Raw genomic sequence first — 24,077 nt, 5'->3', positions numbered from 1 at the left:
CACTTGCCCTTCTGCTTTTTACCAGGTTGTTCTGCCATAGGAGGCCTTCACCTGAGGCCAGTATCATGTTCTTGGGTTTCCAGCCTCTAGAACAAATAAACCTCTCCTTATAAGCTACCCAGTCTTAGGTATTCTGTTATTAGCAAAGGGAAATGCATGAAGATAGCATTTAATATATACAAGAAAGCTAAGAGAGAGAGTTGTCATCCTCTATAGCACTTCTGGTGAGGAAACTAAAGCCAACACAGTGTGAAGATCTTGCTCAAAATTACAACACAACTGGCAGCTGGTCAGGTCGAGAGACCAGGATCCAAGTGCACATTTTCGACTCCAAAGCCCACAGTAGTAATCACTGCTCTCCGCTGCCTCTGAGGGGATGAGTCCACCATCATTCAGGCTGGAATCTCTGCAGAGTAAATAGGTATCAGTATCCAGCAGGCCCCAGGGGGTGGAATGGGCTTCAAGAGGCTGAAGACAACAGTTTGTCATCCCTGATGTCTTACTTCCTAGTTGCTGGGTTCCAAGGATGCACAAAAGAAAAGCACAAGGGAAAAACCTTCCCCAAGGATGTCACTAGCACTTAATGTGCCTTTGGAAGAATGGAAAAAAACAGGAACTTGTCTAGGGCCAATCAAATAGACAACAGAAAGAGCTAAAACCAGAGAGAGGTCTATCACCTGGCTTCTGATATGAGGCTTTGTGCCATCTTGAATGCACACCTGAATATGGTACAGAACTGCGGTGTGAGTTATTCTACCCACTGTATCCTTCTTCCAGGGGTGGTTTTCCATGGGAGAAAAGTGCTAAGGATGACTTAGGCTGGAGCTCACTTAGTACATTCTCTCATCTTCTGGGGAAGCTCTCTGGGGTGACCCTGCTAGAATGGCTCCTTTGGCCATCATATTGGTTGGGATCTTACTGCTCTATCAGACAGTTCCCTCCATTGTTAGGCAACTTCAGTCATTAGGATGTTGTCCTGTATTGCTCTAATCCACTGCCTTTCATTCTCCACTCATAGGCTATTGTGATATTGTTACCCTGCTGAGGAAGGTAGGCTGCTGAGCATGTGAAGTAATTCATCCTAAAGAGCTTCCACAGGGACAGAGAAATAAAGCAATGTTTATTTCCATAAGTTTCTAACTTCTCATGTGGGCATAAGATCAGAAACAGGTAACCACCAAGAGGTCTCTGCTTGATAGAGCACTGGACAGCAAGGCTTTCTGACCTTCTGGTGAGGCAGAGAGAGACTAGTGTGAGCCCTGACTGTGTCCCATGTTCTGTAACTCAGACTGCCTGGCTTCCTTCCTTTAGAGCGGCCCGCACTGCCATGATTCTCCTAGCAGTGCTTGTCAGGGAGATGGTGGGCTGAAAGGTCCTCACCCTCCCTCTCCACCCCACCAGATCTCTGGTTCATGGTGAGCAGTCTGTTTATACTGCCCCACCCTGGGGGAAGCCCTGACTTTATCACCTATCAAAACAAGCGCACAGCTTGAGAGAGAAGCTGTCGACTCTGAAATGCCATCTTTCTTGCAGAAAGAAGGAAATCTGTGAGGTGCCAGGGGCTATGGGGGTGAATGGCCCAGAGGTCACTTGTGCTTTTCCTGCCTTGTCACAGAACTGAGAGGGGACAGGCCACTATATAAAACTCCACAGAAGTAGGCTGCCACATTGGGAGTCAAGTGTCCCCTACTGAATCCCTTGCTGGATTCAGGTGAAAAAGCAATGCATTTCTATTTTTATTTCCTGAAATCTCTAAACTGCCTCCATCCACTGTAATATTTTTTTGTCCTAGCAATAGCTCTATAAATTAAAAGGATTTTCTGTTTCAGGTTTGTTTGGTATAGATGTGGAATTTCGCCTTCCAAAGAGCACAGGGTAGAGAAGAAATTCAAAAGTTCTGCCCTACCGGCTCCTGTGTGTCTGCTGATGCCCAAAGCCCCACCCCAGATTCAGCAGCAGAGAATCAAGTGCTGACAGGAGACAGCCACAAATAGCTGAGCTAACAGGGGCTGAAGGCTGACACTGCTGGCTTTGGAAAGGAGAGGAAAGGGTGAGATACGTTGGCATAAAAATGGGCTAAGAGCGTCTTCATCATGGCTCACCTTATACTGTAGTCAGTAAAAAAATTTCCAAGCTAGCGAACTCTTCTGTCCCTTTGAAAAGAGGCCAGGATTTATTTATCATCTTTGATCCTACCACTCCAAATATATCTGGCTGACAGTAATAAAGCTACTTCTTTGGTGCTTCCTACTGGGTGACTAATCGCAAGGAAGAAACTAAATCTATAATAAATACTTACTATATCCCTAGTATCACGCTTAGCACTTTGACATATGCGAACCCATTTGCTCCTCCTTTCTATTAAAAACAAGGTATTATTAAATCTTATGGATATGGAAATTAGAGCTCAGAAATGTATCAGAACAGGGCTGAGGTCTAGTTGATTTAAGGTTTATGGTACAGTATACTAGATTAAAATATAAAGCTTTATTGCTCCCATATGTGTCTAATTTTATTATGATAAATTCTAGAGCATTGTCTTGATTCTTCTTTAGGTTTTGATTGTAATACATATTTTTGAGTAAGCGGGCCTTGAGTTGTTTCTTTTAATAGGTCTAACTGGTTTTAGGAGTTCTTGGATGCTTTTTTCTATAGAGTCAGAGCCACTTTGTGGAGGATACATGAGACTCACACAAAAGACACAAATTTGTGGACCTAAATTTTTGTTTAGGGCTCCACTGAATGGGAATGCATTAGGCACCTACTGGTCCAGTCTTCAATTATGGGAGACTTCACTGCACACATAATCGCCTTCCTTAAGCAATTTAGAAATTTCTCAAAAAGACACAGGATTCAGCTGCCCAAGTATGCGTATCAGTGGAGGTGAGTTACAACAGAGACCCGTAAGGACGGCAGGAAGTCAAAGGTCAGAGGCTTTGGAGATGCACAGCTGTGGTGTTCATGGAACATTCCAGACAAAAGGAGAGGGAAGCTCAGTGTGAGCTTGAAAGCACAATGTTTGTCCTTGGGAATTAAAAAATAGAGAGAGCTTCTAAATGGGAGGAGAAGGAGCTACTTAAGTATAGAGTTAAATGCTAAGAGTCTAGTTAGGGAAGCCCTAAGAACCCATTTTAATTGGAATATTATGTGAAACAGGTGAAGATATGATAACAAAAATAATCAGGCCCTGACTGCTAAATTGGGGGGTGGGTGGGGAGTGGACTTCATTCTAGTGGTTATGGAGAGTATAGTAAGTTTTTAGTAGCAGTTTTGTTTTGTTTGTTTGCTTTGGTTACCAGGAGGGAACTGAACTCAGGACACTGTGATTTCTAGGCAGGGGCTTATAGCACTGAGCTATATCCCCAGCCCTTTAGTAAATTCTTGAGCAAAGCCAGTCCATAAGAAAAGGAATTTTGAGAGAGTCTATAAGTGGCATGCACAGGGTGTGCCAGAAACCATCCCGGGGCAAGGAGTGAGAACATTGGGAAGATATTGCCATGTTTAAGGGGTGAGCTCATGAACACCCCAGCCACTGCAGGTGGGAATACAGGGGAGAAGTGGGTGGGGCTCAACTCTGAGACAATAGATTCAGGCCTCAGCATTCTTAGTGGCACTGAGGGGAAGAATGTAGGGCAACACTGTGAGTGAATCTTGGGCACAGTCAGTTTCATTCTCATTTTGGCACAGTCCCCATATGAAGGACTTCACTATTCAAGAGGAGGCAGTGGCATGGCTCAGAAGCCTTGGCCTGAGTCTTATCTCAGCATGAGCTTTAGCCAAATTATCTCAAGCTCAAGCAAAAATATCTGTAAAAAGTGCACTGAAATCCCCTCTAATGTCTCTACTCAGAGCTTTGCATGGGAAACATCTCTCTACTCTTTCTTGGGCCCAGAGCAGAGCGCATGTTTCTCTGCAAAAGAATGGACATTTTGGCACAACTCCTTCTGTGCGCAAGAGCCACCGTGCTCCATTCCACACCATGATGTGCTAGCTGAACATTCCAGCTGTGGACATGAAGTTAACTAAGAATCAGAGAGTAAGAATGAGCTGGGCATGCCAAGCCTCATTAATTGTGTGGCTGGGTCATGGTGCCACCCGTGAAAATGTTAAATGGCAGCATTGTCAGGATAAAACAATGTAGCTGTCTCACTGCATTAACAGCCTGTCAGTCCCAGCATCCCTTAACCCTCAGCTGCAGGCTCTTTGGGAAGATGGTCTATGAAGGGCACAGCTGGCTGTGCAGGATGTAGGCTGAGATATTCTGTCTCCAGTTCTGCTGATCAAAGCAATGTGCAGACTGAAGACTGCTGAGACCTTGGGCTTCACCCCATGACAGAACATACCCAGAGAGTACCACATCCGGTGTGAAGAACGTAAATAAGCACACAAGAAAATGATTTCAAGCGGAACCTAATTTCTGCAGCACCTAAGCAGCCTCTTTTGTTATCTTAAGGGACTGATTATGTGGAAGCAATAACAGGGTGGGTCTCAAATGCTGATGGAAATGCTAAGATTTCAAGACAACTGTAAGTGTCTGACCTGTTCAAACATGAATCCTGAGTGTTCTAGAGTGAAGCCAGAAATTCCATCATCACATGTCCATTGCCCTGAGAAACTGCATTTTTGGTTACTAGGTATCAGATGACTTCAAATTTCTCAGATAGAGATAATACAGTAAGTCAATTAAAATATTCTATATATGCATTTGTTCTAGTCTGAATATCTATTCTATCTTTAATACACACATAACAATTTTTAATATTAAAACAACTCTAAGTAATTTCAATGATAGATTCAATTTTAAGAAAAGAAGGATCAAATTTATTTAATATCATATTTTACTTTCTCAGGTAAAAAGTGCTCTTTGTACCTATTAAAGATTCATAAATAAGATGTCTTACAATTTTTGTATAATATAGTTTTTCTCAAATCAAAAAACAAAAAGCAAAATACATAACTACTAAAAACAGGAACACAAGCCAGGTGTGGTGTGCATACATGTTATACCTGTACTCAGGAGGCTGAGAAAAGAGGACTGCTGTGAGTTTGAAGTTAGCCTAGGCTTTATAGTGAGTTCAAGGCCAGCCAACAAGATCCCATCTCAAAAAACCAAATAAATAAGAAAGGAAGGAGGGAAGGAAGGAAGGAAGGAAGGAAGGAAGAAAGAAAGAAAGAAAGAAAGATAGGAAGAAAGAAAGAAAGAAAGGAAGAAAGAAAGAAAGAAAAAAAGAAAGGAAAGAAAGAAAGAAAGAAAGAAAGAAAGAAAGAAAGAAAGAAAGAAAGAAAGAAAAAGGACCATAAGGATTAATAACAGTGTTAGTGATCTGGTCCACTGGAAATACCCTTAAAATACAGAATTTGATCAGCGATGCATTGACAGAATATAGAAGAAGAGATTGGAAGCATCGAGAGGTGGCATCATCATACTGGAGATCATAGCAGGTGGCCTTAGGCAAGCAATCTGAGGGTCTTCAAGTCCTTGAGAATACAGATAAAGAATGCACACAAACTTCTCAAATTGACAACAGTGAAATGAAGATCTTTTGGATCTGGGCCTGTTAGGCATATGATTATTTTAAATTGCATCTTCTCTGTGATGCCAAGCCTGGCATCACTTACCAAGTGGTGTCTTTTATTGACACAATGATGCAAGAGCTAATTTTAGCATTTCCTAAACTTATGTGACCACTGTGCACTTATAAAAGTATACTTAACACAACAGCAAGAAGGACCTCAATATAAGGTGCTCATTTTGTTTAAATTTTCATTGTGAAGTGAAGAGGGTTGAGTGTGTGAGCTCCAGAGTTACAGTGCCTGGGTTCAGAACCTGACCCCGTCACTGACAGTGTACGGCTGTGGATAACAGGTGTTAACTCATTTGCTTCAGTTCTCCTTACCCCTCATTAATCAAAATTTAGCAGTCTTTGGTCAGATTGAGATCTTTCTTCTTCTTCCCCTTATATCTCAGAGTTGCAATCTCTTCACTATTCATTGCCACTTCCAGTCTATCTGCCACTCTTTTGAAAATTTTCTAAACTTTAAGGCTCAATCAAATACCATACCATGAGACGCCCCCCCCCCATCTCAGTGTAATCATTTGGGAAGCACCTTAGCACTTGGTTCACCATCTTTCACTTTCCTGCAGTGTCCCAAGCAAAGTCCACATTCAAATGGGCCAGCCAGTACATGTCTGAACGAACTTTTCATGCCCAATGACCCTCTTTACTTCAGTTGAGTCTTATCTCTATTTTAAGATGCGGGCTCACATCCTTGCCAGGAAGTCCTCTACCTACACTATCGTAAATTCACTTCAGTAATAATCCAGCCATGCTTCTATTTCCATTGCCCAATCCCTTCCACTTCACAGGAGTGCCGATCCAGAACTTTGAACCCTGTTCCATCACTTACCTTCTGCTTTCATCTTCTCTCTTTGTCGAGCTTCACTCTCTCACTACACGACTTTAATCCATCTATTTTTGGATAACTTCATATCATGTTTCTTAATTTTTTAAATTCTACTTACCTTGAAAAATGTCTCACTTTTTCAGTGCCCACATCCAAGCATCTGAGTGTCGTAGAAAAAAAAATGGATAAATTTGGTATGTGTGATAATAAACAATGACTACTGTCTTAGGTCAGGTTTCCTGGAAAGTGATTCTGAGGTGGGGATTCGTGCATGGAGCATTACTGGGGAATGGTCTCTGGAACACCTCTAAAAGAGGTAGATCTGGAGTGGGGAGAGGAAGAACTTGAATTGTGATGTCACTGTAACAAAGGCTTTGGCCAACCTTATAACAAGCTCTGGGATTTCCCCAGAATAAAGCAAGAATTTTGGCCACTGTACTTCCTTGTCTGTTAGTCATTGGATAGAGGTTGCCTCCAAAAAGTGAGAATGGCCAACTTGAACCTTGCCTAAGGGCAATTCCTAACAAGTCACTCAGCTTCCAGCCTTGGCAGCTAATATTCCCAGCTGGAGGTGAAGAGCCTGGGTCCTGAGCGAGATGACACACTACAGTACACATATTGTACTGTTTAGATCTTTCTCCTGTCTATAGGCAGCTCCTCTAAGACTGGCGGGTCTCATTTTCTGAAGAAATTTATTGTTGCCCTACCTGTATTTCAGATTTCCCTTTGTCTGCATAAGCATATATGTGTGACCCACCTAGTGAAGTGACCCTTGAGGGGTCTAAACCTCTGCTCACCTAACTCCCTCCTCTTAGGCCACAGATCCTTCACAGCTTATTTTACTGTCAAAATTGCATAGGAAAATGTCACTAAAAACTCCACTGGAGAACCAGGTGTGGTGCCACTTACCTGTGATCCCAGTTCTCTGGTAGCCTGAGGCAGGAGGATTGCAATTTGAGCTTAGTCTGAGCAACTTGGTGATTTAAACTTAGCTGATACCCATCTCAAAAAAAAAAATGCATTGGAGATGCAACTCAGTGTGAAGCTGCACTGAGTTCAACCCCCAGTGCTGCAAGCAAAACTAAAACCAAAGACAACAGTAGAGAAACAAAGTATTTCTCTGTCTACATTGTCTCCTGAATGATAGGATTAAACCTCTGGGTGATGATTGCTTTGCTTGCCTACTGCTCCTGAGGTACAGTAAGCCCAAAGTAACCATAAGGCAGAGTGACCTTAGTTTTAGTGTAATTCTTTCTCTGTTCTCAGATGAAGCTTTCACCTCAGAAAGCACAAAATGTAACTAACTCTGCTGGTAAGTAGGACCGCTCCAACTGCTGCTCCTCTTGACACATTTCCATATGAATATATATAAAATGGTTATTGACTGAAGCAATGTGGCATCTCACTGTTCTTTGGGAAAAAGAGTCCATATTGTTTGAGAGTATCCCAGCCAGGCTGACACCTCCTCTCTGTCTTTGAATGGCCATTTTATTGCCCTGTCATGTTGGCAGTTCTCTGAGGTATAGAAATAGGACAAGCATGTCTCGTGGCTACATGCCCTCTTTTGCAATAAAGGAACTCCTGGTCTGATGTGATGTTACACAGGATCCCGTGTTGCTGTAGTGAACACTGACAGCATTAACAAGGTGTGCCGACTGAGGGTTTGTGGGTAGTAAAGGCAATCCCCACTTCTAGGATGAATTTTAATACTATCAAGATGAACATTTGCCTCTCCAAGGTGAACAGAGTACAATGTAATTTTCAGGTTCCTCTTTCGGGATGCTACTCTAATGGAGACATAACATTTGTCTCTGTTGATGGCACGTTGGATGTCTGAAGGTTCAAGAACTAACTCAGCTAAGTGTGAGCTCACACTGTTAAGCCAGTGCACAGCACTCATTCCTGCCGCCCCTTTCTGTTCATTCTGTTTGCCCACCTATTGTCTCAGCTGAGATACTGTCAACAGAGAGCCTGGTTGATGTTAACTGGCTTACTTGGTCTTTGTAGATGCAGTTGCCCCTCAATATCTGTGGGTGCTATATCTATGGACTCAACCAGAGCAAAAATATTCACATGTGCAGACATTTTGGGGATCATTATATTCTAACCAGTAGAGTCTACCAGCTATTCACATATCATTTACATTTATTGGGTATAATAAGTGATCTAGAGGTGATTTCAAGAATATGGAAAAGGTGTGTAGGTTGTAAGCAAGTAATATATCATTTTGTGTGAGTGACTTGATCATCTATAGATTTTGGTATTTGCAGGGAGGATCCTGGGACTAATCTCTTTATAACTACTTACAGCTTCTCAGTGGAGTGTCCTCTCTGGAGGACATTAACACATAATAGGAAGGTATTCATGCTGTGGGTCACTTTTCAGTTCACATTATGGGCCATTGATGACTCCCTCACCTTCTTCATCATTCTATCTTGCCCCAATTTTCTAATTTGCTTGTTTCTTTAGCAAACCCTTAACCAACTGGTCATAACACCCGTTACTGTTCTTTAGGCCATATGTTGTCTCATTTCAGGTCACTGCTCATTCCAGTGGTAGTAGACAATGAGGTGTGTCACTTAAAACTCCTGCCTGCTGATACGAATTCTCTTCATTGCTCTTTTAGATCAAGGCTGAGTGGGCTGTAGTGCACCAAAAGTCTATTTGCAGTTGAAACTCATACACCAAGCCAACCCATCCATGACCATGTTCAATCTTTTATTTATTTTTTTTCCTGTATCAGGTAGTTGTTGTCCAGATGCACTACAAGCAAAGAGTGGTGCTGTGTGAGCTGAAAGAGATGCCAGTGTAACATGGACGCGGAGGAGTCTGGCCCACCGGCTTCTGCACGTACGTAAGCCCTCTGGCTTGCTTGCACCTGACTCTGAATTACTTCCACACTCAACTGGTTTGCTGCTGAGTCAAAAAAACTTATTATCTGTGGATCTGATAGAGCTGTTCTTGAAGGGCCATTCTGGCTGCAAGATTACTTGATGTCCAATGATCATGTTTAGTTTCTGTGAGCATTAAACCTATAAATTGTTTTTGGTCTCTGCTGTACGTAGCGTGACCTTGCTATAGAACCCAAGAGATCTGCATTTGATTCTCCTACTAAGATTTGCTGTAAACTCCACATAGACTCTTTTGTACCTGCAGTGTTAGGATTTAGATCTAGAATGCTCCCTTTCTAATTCTTATGCATGCATGCAAAGGTGGGTATTTTGGAAGACTGGGGGTGCTATACTTCCTAGTGGATTCATCCACTAGTGACATTAGAAGCTGAGCATGCTGTTAAGTGGAGTCTAGTCAGAAGAGGAGGGACACTAGGAACATGAAGCAGAAGGATTTCTTACCTTCTTTCTCTGCTTCCTGTGTGCCATTACACAAGCAGCTGTCAGGCACAAGACCCTTCTGTCATGCTGTTTTGCCTTAGAACCAGCCAACCATGGACTGAAATTGTATGTAACCCAAAATAAACCACTTCTCCTTTTATTTGCGGAAAGTGATAAGATACACAAATATCTCCAGGATCAGAGTCAGCTGCATCTAGAACACAGGCCTTAAGGCTGCTGGTCATCTGCCTGACCTGCTGCAGAGCTCTCTCCTGCTCTGGGCTGCATTTGGCCATGCAATGGATTGTTGCACTATTGCCCAGGTGGCACGTGCTCCACTCAGCACCAGAACAGGCTTGTTAAACACTGTGCCTTCTTATTGTCAGGCTATGGGAGAAACAATAATTTGCCCTTTATGTTAGAGGGAATGTCTTGGCATGCCCCAGACACTGGGTCCCTAAAATTTGTGGTAATGTGACAAGTCTGTTAATCTTTACAACTCTCGCAGGTCAGGCCTTCATTTGGCTGCCACACTGACCTTGTCGATCAGTATGACACTGCATTCTCCTTGCTTTAGATAGTAAAATGCCGCCACCTGGCCTCTGCTATTTCATTGACTCTGCCATTCCTGTTATGCTAGGAAATTTAGCTCCATAATAGCTTCTCTGCTTATAAGCCCTTGCATGCAGAGGACAGCTGCCAATGAATCTATCAAGAATTTAGGTAACTATCTGTATCAGTCAGCTCTGAAATTCCATAGCAAAATGCCATTGAGTGGTTTAAACAATAGATATTTATTTTCTCATAATTTCATGAGTCCAACATCAAGATTCTAGTCAATTCAGTTTCTGGGTAAGAGCTTTTTTTGTTCCCCAATTCTATTTACGAAAAGTTACCTTCTTACTGTGAGCTCTCTTGTGTTTCTTCTTATAATTATCTGGGCTTAATACCCCACCTTTAAGACTTCATTTAACCTCATTTACCTACTCAAGGGCCTGTCTGCAAACATAGTCAGCCTGGAGGTTAGGGATTCAATACAGGGCTTTTGGTGAAACACAATTCGGTCTACAGCACTCACCGTTATGCACTCCTCATCGTTTTATTAAATGACGCATCCTCCGTGCCTTCCTGTGGAACATAGTCAGCAGATGGATTTTTTCCTGCTTTGCATAGTGTGTCTATTCTGGAAGCCTCTCTGAGCTTTGATATCAATTTTTGCATCACCTGCCACTACAGTTTTGTCATTTGTATTTCATGGTAGAACCATGTCTTTTTTCAAGAGACTTTTAAATATATATATATTAGCAGCAATTCCCACAATACTTGACACAGTGTTAAATTCTATGTCCTGAGAGCATACTCCTTTATCAAGAAACTCTTTCTTATCCAGCTTCATATTCTGCCACTCATGTCGGGAACTGGCCTAGTGTGTTATCTTTCAGCCATTGCTACTGCAGAAGGGCCACATCCTTCAGCACCTTTGAAAATGAGTCCCTTTGTTTCCTTGGTAAACCTGGCACTTCCCCAGTTGGGTTATACTGAAATGTGACCTTAACTATTGATTTTATATCTCACATAGTGGCAGGGTTACGTCCTGAGTGTAGCCTGTATCTTTTTCAAAGAGTCCTTTGCTATACTTTTAAGTAAGAGGCAGGGGAGAATCTGTCTCTAACAAGGAGTGTGACAGTTCTACAGATGTTAGGGGATTCTAGAGGTTCACTGTTCTTGAGTTTATTAACACAGATATTCTCTCCTAAGACCAAAATTATCTGACCTCAGTACTGCAGACTTCTGAACCAGGAATTCAAATTCCTCTAAACATTTTCCTACCCTAGTAATAAATATTTTTTACCCTGATAATAAATCCCTTCCCACAAGTATCTCCAGTTCACCACCAGGAAAAATTTTAATAACTGTGCCAATACAGTATTCTAGAAGCCATTAGGACTCCCGAAACCACTATGAGTGGAGCCTCACCTCCAGCTGAGTCCACAGAGAGGGTGATGGAGCTCCCAAACCATGTTTTAAACTCTATGTCTTGATACCAACTGTGTTAGGTCAATTTCCCTGAAAACAGACTTTGAGATGGAAGTTTGGATGCAGAAGTCTCCTGGATTGTGCTTTTGGGAGCCATACCTGTGGGAGTTGGGGGGAGGGGGTGCAGGAGCAGGCTGAAGAAGCCTCCAAACTGTGACACAGTTGTAGCTAAAGCCTCAGCATCACCAAAGGGGGCAGGGAGCAGAGCTGGCTCTTCAGAGTTGTCCCACATGTATTCTTTTCCTTCTTAGCACGTTTGAAATACGTATCATTAGCATTAATCTTAGGAATTAAGTACCCGTATTTAATTCTTTTTATTCTCCTTTCTTCTCCTCCCTTCCTTCTTCTCTAGATTCCCTGTCTACTTGCAAAAGATCGATCATCCTGTTTCCTCCTTTTATTTTATTTTTTCATATTATTTATACTTTTGGTTTCTCATATAGGAGAAGTTATGTGATGTCTAAGTTTGTGTGTCTGATTTATTTCACTTAACATTACGGCTTTGAGGTACATCTATTTTCCTGTGTATCAGCCTTTCACCTTCAGGTGTTGGTGTCTTTGGGGTTATAGTTAAAAAATTAGATCCCAAACTGGAAGTAACAGATTTATTTTCCAGCATTTTCTTTAATCCTTTTGTATATTTACTTGCCTTGCACTCTAATGAGTAAGTTTATTATAAGTAAATAAATGACAAGATGTCTGATTTGTGTAAACATAGTAAAGCCTCATGGACTTAGCACCTTACGCTTCACAGCTGTTTCATTTGCATTCTTCAGGTGGCTGTTATGGTTTTAGAGAGATTTGGAGCATAATGAATTTTTGGGACACTCGAGCACCAGTATCAAGCCAGTTTTCAAAGAGAGAACAAGACATTTTTAAAAATTACAAAATGGATTATAAAATGTGATCATCTGAGGGTATCCAGAAAAGTAAGTACAAAATTCTTAAGTTCAAAGTGAGTTATTTAAGAATATGTCATGTCAGATCTGTCTTTCTCTTCCTTCCTTTCTTCCTTCTTTCCTTCCTCTCTCCCTCCTTTTCTTCCTTCCTTTCTGTTTTCTGTAAAGATTTTTACATTGGTAGATTAGGAAAGTGTATTTTTGGATTTCAATCTCTATTCTGAAAAAAAACCTCAGAAGATCATAACATATACCATATCATATCATACCCCAAGATGTATGAAGAAAGAGTAAGAGAATTCTTAGGCAGATAATAAGTTAGAGAAGGACCCAAGAATTCAGATCAATTATAAATTGGAGAGAAGTTTCTAGTGAACTTCCCCAAGGCACTAATTTAAGCTTAGTGCTAGTCAAAATTTTAGCCAATGACTTCTATGAAGACAGAAGTCATAGTCATCAAATTCGTGGCTGACATGAATTTGGGATCATTAGCAAATATTCTGAATGACAGAATCAGGTCTGTTAAAGTTCTCAAGCTGAAAGATTGGAATGAATTTAAAATGATAAAATTTGACCAAACAGAATGTAATAACCTATAGTAGGTTTAGAAGAATAGTATTACATAGGAGAAGATTGTTATAATGTAGAAGTGGTAGTTGTGAGGAAATTATGTACACACTTGTATATGTGGGTACACATACATGCATATGTAGAATGATTGAAAAATAGGATAATTTATTACACTAAGAGACACAACTTCATTAATCTCCCTCAAAGTACTCTCCCTTACCTACAACACACATATCCCACGGTTTTTGCAACTTTCTGAAGTGGTTCTGAAAGGTGTGTGTGTGTGTGTGTGTGTGTGTGTGTGTGTGTGTTCCCTAGTTGCATTGTCATGAGTGCCTTGATGTTTCAAATCAATTCAAAATGTTTACCTTTCACAGTCATTTTGAATTTAAGGAAGTCAGAAGTTAGTTGGTGTCAGCTTCAGTGAATAAGGTGCATGAGGATACACAGCAATGTTTTTACAGGTCTGTCTTCCCATTGAATGGCACTCCACCCTATTTTTTATCATACCTTGTAAAGACATTTATTTTTCTTTTTAATCACTCCTCCTGTGTATGTATACACATATGTATATATACACACGTGTCTCTGGGATTTAATGCACAGTATTCGTGGTGATCATCCAAAGACAAACAAATTCTTGGTCACATGAAAGAAACTGAGTGTCTTTAGAGGCTGTAATTTTACTATATCTTGTGCAAATGGTGCTCTGCACACCATTCTATGCTAGACCAGCTTGAGAGAAGAGAATTTAGACTAATGAAAAACAAGAAAATTTTACAGATAGAATAGTATTTGGAAAGATGGTGATGTCTTGCCCCCACAAAAAATAAACTGAGAAAAACATGTAGTCTGTAATTGCAGACATTTGAAAGAATGAGATGGGATGAATTTTTTGGATTTATTTTCACTCAAGTGTTAGAAGTAGGACCATAATCAGAAAGCTATGGGGGAGAGGGGGAGGGGAGGGGAAATAAGAGGGAGAAGGGAGGTGAGGAGGGAGAGACTTAGGTTCAATATAAGAAAAAAAAAAAAAACACTCCTATTTAGATTTAATGGCATGCTCTGCCATGGCATGGAGTTGTCCCAGGAAGTAAGCCTAGTTGGTCACTGAAAAGGACCTGGCAAAACCTTGATAATGACCCAGTATGTATATGTAAGGAGGGTTCAAATATCTATTGCATTGAACATCAGGGTGAATGGGGATGAAATTTAGTTTTAACCCTGTATTTTGCCTTACTGAACCAAAGGCCAGAAACTCTGGTAGTTTTCAGCAAATTGCTGAAAGTGATCTGCTATTAGGACACAGCAAAGGTAGACAAAAGGTTGAAGGAAAGGTCAAAGTGTAGGAGCATTTTAAGAAGGGTCCTTTTGAAGGTGCTTAACCGGGGCAGGTACCCTGTGAGTACTCCTGAGACAGAAGTCATACAGGGCAGTATTGTAGCTCAGTCCATTCCCCTTTGACCTCTGTGAGCTGTCAACACCTGCTTTCTGTACTCAGAGTCAAGCACATGAGAGTAAACATAACTCAGAATATTCTTCCTCTAAGGAGGGTTGTTGAGGTCTTAATAATGATCCCCATCTGCTGAATACTTGCTGTAAGTCAAAGTACTGTGATAAGCACTTGTTTGTATTTGGTCATGTAGTTTTCAAAACAGTCCTGTTAGTGGATGTTGTCATTATTCTCATTTCCAGATGGGAAACCAAGGCTTAGAAAGTCAATAGTCATAGTAAGTGGCAGAGAACAAACTTCAACCCAAGTTGTCAACCTAGGAATAAAATAATCCATGCTATTATCCACAATAACGCACTAGCTCTGCCAGGCAAAGAGAAGATTCCAGTTATATGAAAGAATTCTGGCAGTAGCCTTGTTTGTCTTTGGGACCAGCTGGGCAGACCTAAGCGTCCTGTAGCCGTGGCTTTGGGGAATTGAAGGAAACCTTGCTTGGTGCTGACCACAGCCTGCTAATATAAAGTGAGCCTTGCTTCAGTTAGTTCATTTGCTGAGAATAACAGCTAAATTTGCCAATGTGAACAAACATAGAAAGGCCAAGGGAAAGAACGGGGAGTGGAAAAAGCTTTTGGCTGGTGTCTCCAGAAGAAAAATCTCACACTTACTTTTTTTTCCTATAAAAAGTAGTATTTAGCCCTTAAATTAGAAAGCACAGAGAAGTCCAAAGAAATAGGCATCGCTTTTCCACTATCATTTCACTGCCAGAGGTGGGATGACCGCTGTGAATGGTCAGGCACACACATTCTCAGCCATGTATTCTTAAACACACACATATTGTTATATAAAAATGCAAGCATTTGTTATAAAAATTCAAATACTCTGTTTTGCACCCTTCTTTTTGTTTCTAAATGTATTGTTGTGAGCATTTTTCCACCTCATTAAGTTTTCTGCTACCCCATTATTTTAAATGGCTACATTACATTCTGCTGTATAGGTATACCATAATTGGAACCTTATTTTTCACAAATAAATAAATGAGTCACAAGGAAGATCTCTTGCAGGTCAAGCACAAATGCTTTTAAGAGGTGGTAGAGTGATGCTAACTCAGGTCAGGGAGCAGGGTCAGCACTTGGAGTTTTCAATTTGGGATCTGCCTGAGGCTTTAAAAAATGGAGGTAGAATGGGAAAGTTAAGACAATGGTAAACTGTCCAGGAGTGGGGAAAGAAAGGAAGATAATAGATTGGTGTTATGGTTTGTGTCTGGAGGCCCCCTAAAGCCTCATGTGGCCATAGGAGTGGGTTTTCCAGAAGCAGCTGAATCTAGAGTTTGTGATTGGTTTGTGGTCTAATGCTGGGTTTGGGTTGTGAGTGCTACACTAGCCCTAGGATGGGGAGCCTGCATACAATATAAAGGATGAAATGTGGTTTTGCTCCCCATTTCTCTCTTTGGCCTTTGGTATCTTCCCCCATAATGAACTGTTGCCTCTCTGCCATGGGCCACCTTTCCTTGGATCCAGCTGATTGTGGACTGAAACTTCTACAAACTGTACACTAAATAAACCTTTCCCCCTTTTACTTTGGTGTTGGATATTTTGTCTCAGCAACAAGAGAAAGGTAACTAAAAGAATTGGAAAAAGTAGTTGATTAGGGAGAAATGATGGGATTTGGGGAGAGAGGCTATTTAGGGAGAGAAACAAGAATCCTGGTCTGAACAGAGCACTAAGAGTGTGTGGTTGGAATCATGACCTAGAGGACATGGAGGCACAACACTGCACCTGGCTTGCTGTGTCACAGTCCCTGTTTGTGCAGCCTTCATGACTCCAGTAAGGTGTTCTTTGGCCAAGGGCAAACCTGGACATTGGGGATAGTCCTGAGGGACAATTATCTAAGAGAAGAGTTCCAGAGATGGAAAAAAAATGTGACTTCAGTGTTATATCTCCTAGGGAAGTTCCTAAGTGAGTGTTTCTTAACCAGGGGAAAGCTTCTAGGAAAGAGAATGAAAGGTAAGACTTGTCCCACCACCCCATCTCAGAGTGGCTGGAAGCCTTTGGTTGTCCTGTCCTCCTGATCGTCCTTTTCCTTGGCACAGGGAAACAATCTTTGTACCATTCTCTACCTAAGAGGCTCCATCCAGGTCTCCAGGTTCAAGGATAAAATCACTTCAGTGTGCCGAAGGGAAAAGAATCTGAGGGGAAGCTGACAGAGTCCTTGTGACCAGGCTTCCCATTTCCTAGCAACAAGAATGCAAGGGCAAAGTCAGTGGTAAATCTGGGGATCCACATGCTGCAGGCAGCCAGAATGTGCAATAGGAAATGGCAGAGGTGTTCAGGAAGTGCCTCCTTTTGAATTATTTTAAAAAAGAACATATGAATGAGGAGTTTTCCTTGGCCCTCCATTTTGGTCAATCCCTTTGCAAAGGCTGGAGGGGAGCACTTGCCTGAGCCTTCTGGACTGAAAGGGATCTTTAGAAATCATCTCTTGCTGTGGTATAAAGGGATCTGTCTGCATCAAGGGAGCTTCCCGGCTGGGAAAAGTTGAAACACACATGCTTCGACCTTAAACTTCATTTCTCATTGATAAATAGGAGAAGTAATAATAAAATCAAAGTGTATGCTGGAAACTAAACTCATGAAGTTCTGCCTTTCTGAAAAAGGAGGTCAGTTCTATACTATCTTTCCCTGTGTGGGGAGTGTGGTCTGTGAAAACCAGGTCTCAGGCCTATGGCTGCCATTTTCCTCAACAAATTCCTGCAATTCAAGGCCCGAGACCTCAGCTTTGGACACTCATCAGTCCTGTCCTGTTAACTGAACTCAGAATGATTGGCTCACATTAATAAGAGCCTCAAGAGGCATATGGTGAAATGGTACGAGTACAAGATGGACTGGGCCAAAGTCACTTGGGCCCCTCCAGCCCATCCTTTCTCTGTGGGCAAGGTGCATGGGAAAAACAACACATCAGAGCAATGGCAGGATCACAGAATCAGAACCATAGAAAATAATCTTATGGTCCAAATATTTACTGGCTTTGACAGACAGATGCACCTGTCTTCACCACAGGTGTCTGCCTGTCGGACAGACAGACACCTGTCCCAGCCTGATCAGGCAGCCAGAGAAGAGGTCTCTCTCCCAGGAAGGCACAATACAATTGATTACGTTCCTCCTTACCAAATTACAATCTCACTACAATTTTACCTCCCTGAGTTTGCTCCCAGATCACCTTGACTGGAGTTTTGGGTGTTCCCAAAAACACTTCAGTCTCACAATTATAGATAATCTCTGCATTTATTTTCATGGTTACCTAATCATTTCCATTGTGTGTGGATTTTACCAGGTTTAACTCTCAGGGGACAATTGTATTCTCTCATCATCCAGTTCTTGGGGGCTCTCAGCGTCTCACTGCCACCCCCTGAAGACTGCAAAGGTAGACAGAAAAGCAGTTAGAACTCCCAAGTGTTATTCAAATAATGGGTTATATCATCATTACGTATTGTTAATAAGAAATTCACATGCTGGAGCTGAGCTCCCAGACCCAGGCCTCTCTCACCAAAGACAATTCTCTTCTTTTCCCTGAGTATAAGGACAAGAAACTCTTCGAGGAAGTTCAGGTGGTGAGAACTTGATCATCACTGTTTGAAATCTGTGTCCCAGGATGTATCCAATCCTGTGACATCTGGTAACTGTTAGTTCCTCCCAGGTCCCCCCCTTCCCTACTAAGATTGTTGTAGTGGGTTTATTTAGTTGCCTACTGAATTGATTTAGAACACTAGCTGGGGAATTGTATAAATATTTATTTAATGTCTACTAACTAACCAAGTAAACACAGAAGGCCACCAACCTAAGGTCATGGTCTTTGAAGAGAAAATCTTCGGAGTATTCAGTAGGGATTATTAGTAATGGCAGGCCACGGATTCTTCTTAGAAGGCCATGAGGCAGGCCCTTTGCTTTGCTCTGTCTATCTGTAGACCTCTTCTTTCTAATAATGAATGATGACTAACAAAGGCTCCAAAGCAAACTTTCTTTTCTTTTATTTCCTTTTTTTAAAGTACTGAATATTGAGTTCCAGGGCCTTTGCACTCAGCTACAGTGCTGTTTTAACTTTAATTTTTAATTTGACACAGGGTCTCATTAAGTCCTTAAATTGCTCAGTCTGGGTTTGAACTTGAGATCCCCTACCTCAGCATCTCAGGGTGATGAGATTATAGACATGTGGTACTTTGCTTGGGTGTGAACTCTTGTTAGGGCCACTCTCCTGGCTTGGAGCTGTTGCATTTGGATATGGGACACAAGGGCACTACAGCAGCTCTCACCATTGCTGTTTCCCCACTGGCCACTGCAGATATCTCAGGTAATAGCTGTTTGCAGAATTCCAGGAGATGACGTGTTGGCTCTTTCCTTCTAAATCTCAAAAGGATCAAGACTTCTTGTCTCTAGGCCCTTCCCTCATGGCTCTCCACGTTGGACAAAGCAACATTTTTCTCCTATGGGATCTCTGAGGCCAGTCTTCCCTCCATCCAGGCCTGGATCTCCCCTGCCATCTCTTGCTAATGCTTTTGCCTGGACACTTAACAAATCAGGGGCAGCATCCTGCTGAATAGTGTCTGGTGTGGGGCGTGTAGAGGGAGAGCTTGTGTTGTTTGTTTCCATCGCACACATTAAAATCGATGGTGTTTGCTCATCTGGCGGAATGACAACTCATTCCTCTGGACAGGCTGGCTTCACAATTGCTCATTCAAGGGGAAATCTGATAAGAAACAATAGTCTGCTCTTTGGGAGCATTAAAGCGTTGTATTCTAATTTAAACTTCAGGTGGACTGTCTGGCTTGTCTTCTCTGTTAGTGTTTTCTTGTTTTTTTTTACATTATTGATTTTTGATTCTTTCTTTTTAAAAAACAAAAAGATCCTCAAAACCAACAGCCCAGATGAGAAGATTCAGTAAGGTCATCATAGACTGACTGAAAAGGCAGAGACCCATGCACACAGCTTGGCTGGTATTCAGATGTCAGAGAGGAGGAGTCACCAGCTATTTCCCAAGGCCCTTGTGAGGAAAGACAAAAGAACAGACCACACCCAGGGGACTCTGTGGCAGGGCTGCAGATCCATGGGCATTCTGGGGCAAGGCTATTCTTTGGCTTTTGGGAAGAGGGTGGAACTCTTTTTGCCCAAATGCACAGCTTAGAAAAACCATGTGGAATAATAGCAGTCACCATCAGCATAGTCTCTCTACTGGTTAAAGAGGGGCTGTTTCCCCTCCTCTTTCAATGGATTACTTTATTTAGAATCACGGAACTGTAGATTATTGTGCAGAAAAGAATGGTTGAGAACAGCTAATTCACACTGTTTTTTTCAGATAAGGAAATGGAAGCTGAGAGACATAAAAGTGCTTGCTTATTCTTATTCCTGGGCCATCCTGGAGCAGGTGACAAAACATGCAGGTGCATTTGTGCATTTTCTGTACTCACTATGTGCCAGCCACTCTGCTAGGCTCTGAACATACAGTGATACCCAGGAAACTGTGATCTTGGCCTTTGCAGAGCCCACAGGTTGATGGGTAAAACACAGATAATCACACTGCACAGGGATGGTTATGACATGATTATGCTTTGTGGTCTTTTAAAGCAGACACCTAAGAGACTGAGAGCAGCCAGAGAAGTTTCTCAGATAATCTGACATTTACAGGAGGACAGAGATAATTAGGATGAGTTCAGCAGGTAAAGAGTGGGACTGGGGAGTGGGTCAGATAATGTAAGCAAGGAAAACTGAGGTAGTCAACTAAACTTGTTTCCTGACTTAGCTTTTGAAGGGTGGAAAAGAGTCTAATCTCAAGTGCCTCTCAGCAGAGTGACCACAAGGACCAAGAATTACGTGACCCATTGTGTGGCATCTTTAATGTCATTGTCACAACAGCTATGGGAAGAATATATGGCAGTTTGTAATCAAGAGAAAACTGAGTCACAGTGAGATTTCAATGGCAGAAAGGTGTTGAATAGTGGCAGAGTTAAGAGAACTTATTCTGTGTTGGGGGAGGGGTGCTCTCAGATAGGTGGAGATACACATGAGCTCAGAATTCAGGTTGGGAGGAATACATTAGGTGAAAAGTAAAATTTTGGTTCTGGACATGAAGAGACCATGATTTTAAGTGTGAGCCATTCACAAAGTTTGCAAGAGAAGAATCGAGAGTTGACAGCATATAGAATGTTAGACTTGGAAAGAGCAAACTTGATGACCCATAGCAGTGCTGTGTAAGTTCAGTACAGTATCTGACTGGCTTTGAAGACATACAGAGACTGCAGCTCTCCTAAGTAGCTTTGTGAAACCTTTAAAATAAAATTTAAATAGAATCGATTTAAGTCAATTTTATTTTAAAAAATTCATGCACAGTACTCTTAAGAAATGGAAAGAAAGCAAAAATGAGCCATCTGTAGCCTCCCAGGGAGGCTATGAATTTTGGTTGCTCCATATGTAGGCAAGGGTTTATGTAGGTGGATCTGGCAGGTAGGCTAGGGTGTGTGAGGGTGTGAGATGCCCTCCCCTCCCCCTTGTGTCTATTAGCATTTTGTCATGTGGCAAAGTACCTGACCTAAAGAGCTTAAGCAAGGAAAAGTTTATTTTGGCTTACGATTTCAGATGTTTTAGTCCATGGTCAGCTGGCCTATTGTTTTAAGGCCTGAGATGGGGCAGAAGCATCATGGCAGAAGGGTGTGGTGGAGAAAATCTGCTCATCACATGTAAGCCAGGAATCAGAGAAAAAGACAGAAAGAATCATGGAGGAAGAGACTGTTTCTACTGCCATCTAAAAATGGCACTAAATTATGCTCTCGTCAATGGATTAATCTACGGTTGAAGACAGAGCCTTCATGATTGCCAGGCTGATGTGCAGCACCGGCCTCCCTCTTTTCCTTTCACATCATCTTATTTTAAGGAATGTTTAAAGCAGGTAAGAACAAACGCTCTTAGCCGACTTCACTGCAGAGAATGCTGATTTTGCCTCCCAGCTCTAACCACTAGCATGCTGCATGCTGGGCAGCCTACTTTACCCTCACTAAGTGTTGGGTTCGTGGTTATTTAAATAGGGAAACACTTCTTTCCCAACACTGTTGTTAAATTCAAATAACTTAAAGATGCAAAATATTCAGTGTAGTGCACGGCACATATTAGGTGCTCGATACATGACAGGTGTTCTTGTTACTCCTTCTTTGTCTTGTGATGTGAATGTGCAAATAAGGACGACTCCATTTCCCTAGATGAAGAAGCCAACCTCCAAAGCAACATGGTGCTCCAAGTATTTTCATACTGTGGCTAGAGCTGGAACTGGGAAAAAAGGTTTTCTGCCTCTCAGTTCAGTGGTGTTTCAATGCCTGACCCCCCCCCCAGCCCTGCGTATGATAATGTACGATTGCAGCTTCTATAAGGATATTTCCTGCTTTCCCTTGGAGGCAGTCAGGCAGGCATTGACTGGTATTCAGCTTTATTCTAAATTTTGGCTCCAAAGTTGTCTTTTTAGGATAACATCAAGAACTATTTCTGGATGCCAAGGAAAGAAGTCATTTTCCAGATAATCTCACCAAGTAAACAGAATGGCAGCCGTAGCAGGAAGCCTCATGTGGCAACTCACAGAGCTTGCATGGCCTCACCAGAGGCTAATGAGAAGCCAGATGGACAAGGCATAGCCCAGCCCTAGGGTCTGCTTAACGGGCTGAGCTAGCTGGGTTTTCAGGTCTGGAAGGCGAGGAGTGAGTGCAGGCAGGAACCCTTCTGAATGATAAACTGCACCTTTATATTAAAAAAGGGGTGTGGGTTCATTAAGAAGCCCCCAGTAACAACCTTAGGAGGGAAAAGACCATTCATCTATTGGAAGAAGGGTGGTGTGCAGGACATTTATCTAAGATCATAGTCAGAAATCCTCAAACTGTACCGTTGACAAACTGAGGCAAGTAACTTGACCTGTTTTATGTAAAATGCGCCCAATCATATCTTCTCTGCTGACCTCAGAAAATCATTGTAAATATGAACTGGCAGGTAAAAGGCCTCCTGCAAGGTGCAAACATGACACACAGATTTGCAGGGAATGGAGGTTGGGGTGTGGGACAGACTGACCTTGAAAAGAAGCTAAGTTGAAAGCAAGCCAGTCTTGTTTAGTGCAGATAGTAATGTATGATGTAATTGAGCAAGGGGTAAGATAGATCACATTTTAGTCAAAGACGTTTCTTTTCTTCAAAGGTTGCATAGTCTCAAGTATTCTGTTGCAGCAGCACAAAGCAGACGAAGATAAGGATGTACTCACAGAAGGAAGTATCAGAATGAAGCATGTGTGCCCAGAATATGAAAATAAAAGAATAAAACTTCTGAAAGTAGTGAGTTTCCCTAAACGTGGAAGAATCAACTAGTAAAGTACTGTAAAAGCCTTTGCTAATGCTCATGCCTGAGTTGGGTTCTCCTCATAACTCTGTCATATTGTGTAATATTTAGATATATCTTCTGCCCACACTTCCTGTGAGCTCCTCCACATGGATCTATCCCTCAACCATCTCTGCTTGCCTTCCAAATTGGCCTGTATTAGTTAGATTCCTATTTCTGGGACAAACTTTTTGCACATTACAATTTAAAGGAGACAAGATTTATTTTGTTTCATAGTTTCACATGTTTATGACCATAGTCAGCTGAGTCCAAAGCAGAAATACCATGGTTAAGAAGCGAAGCTTTTCAGCTCATGGCACCCAGGAAGCAAAAGCAGGGGAAGTGCCTGAGAGGGAGGACAGACCAGCCCCAGTACCCAGGACTGCATCCCCTAGACCCACTCAGAAAAATCCAGAGACATCTGGAAGAGTGCTTCAGTAATTCCCTAGGCCTCTCTCCAGGCAATCAAGTTGATAATGAGATTAACCATCACCTGGCTTTAGGTGATGGCATGAAGGCAGTCTAAGATTGATGGATGCTAACGGAACACTCAAGTTTGATAGTTCAATAGTTTGATAGTTGGGCTAGTTTCTTTCTTTCTTTCTTTCTTTCTTTCTTTCTTTCTTTCTTTCTTTCTTTTTTTCATGTTTCTTTGTGCATTCTAGTCAGCTTCTGTTGCTGTGACAAAATGCTTCACAAAAATCAATTTAAAAGAAGAAAGGTTTATTTTGGCTCATGGTTTCAGAGGTTTGAGTCCATGGTCACTTGGTTCCATTGCTTTTAGGCCCATGGTAAAGCAGAATATCATGATGAAAATCATGTAGAACAAAGCAGCTCGGCTGTGATGGACTGAAGGCAGAGAGAGTGAAAATAAGGCAAGTAACAAAATAATAGTCCCTAAGATCAAGCTCCTAATGACTTAGTGCCTTTGACTAGGTTCTGCCTACTAAGTTTCCATGGCCTCCCAATAGGCCACACAATTATAAAC

The sequence above is a fragment of the Cavia porcellus genome, unplaced genomic scaffold (genome assembly GCF_034190915.1).
Source record: "Cavia porcellus strain 051 isolate PalLab524CR breed Dunkin Hartley unplaced genomic scaffold, mCavPor4.1 scaffold_24, whole genome shotgun sequence".
Classification (NCBI taxonomy): Eukaryota; Metazoa; Chordata; class Mammalia; order Rodentia; family Caviidae; genus Cavia; species Cavia porcellus.
This window is presented reverse-complemented; position numbering follows the sequence as displayed.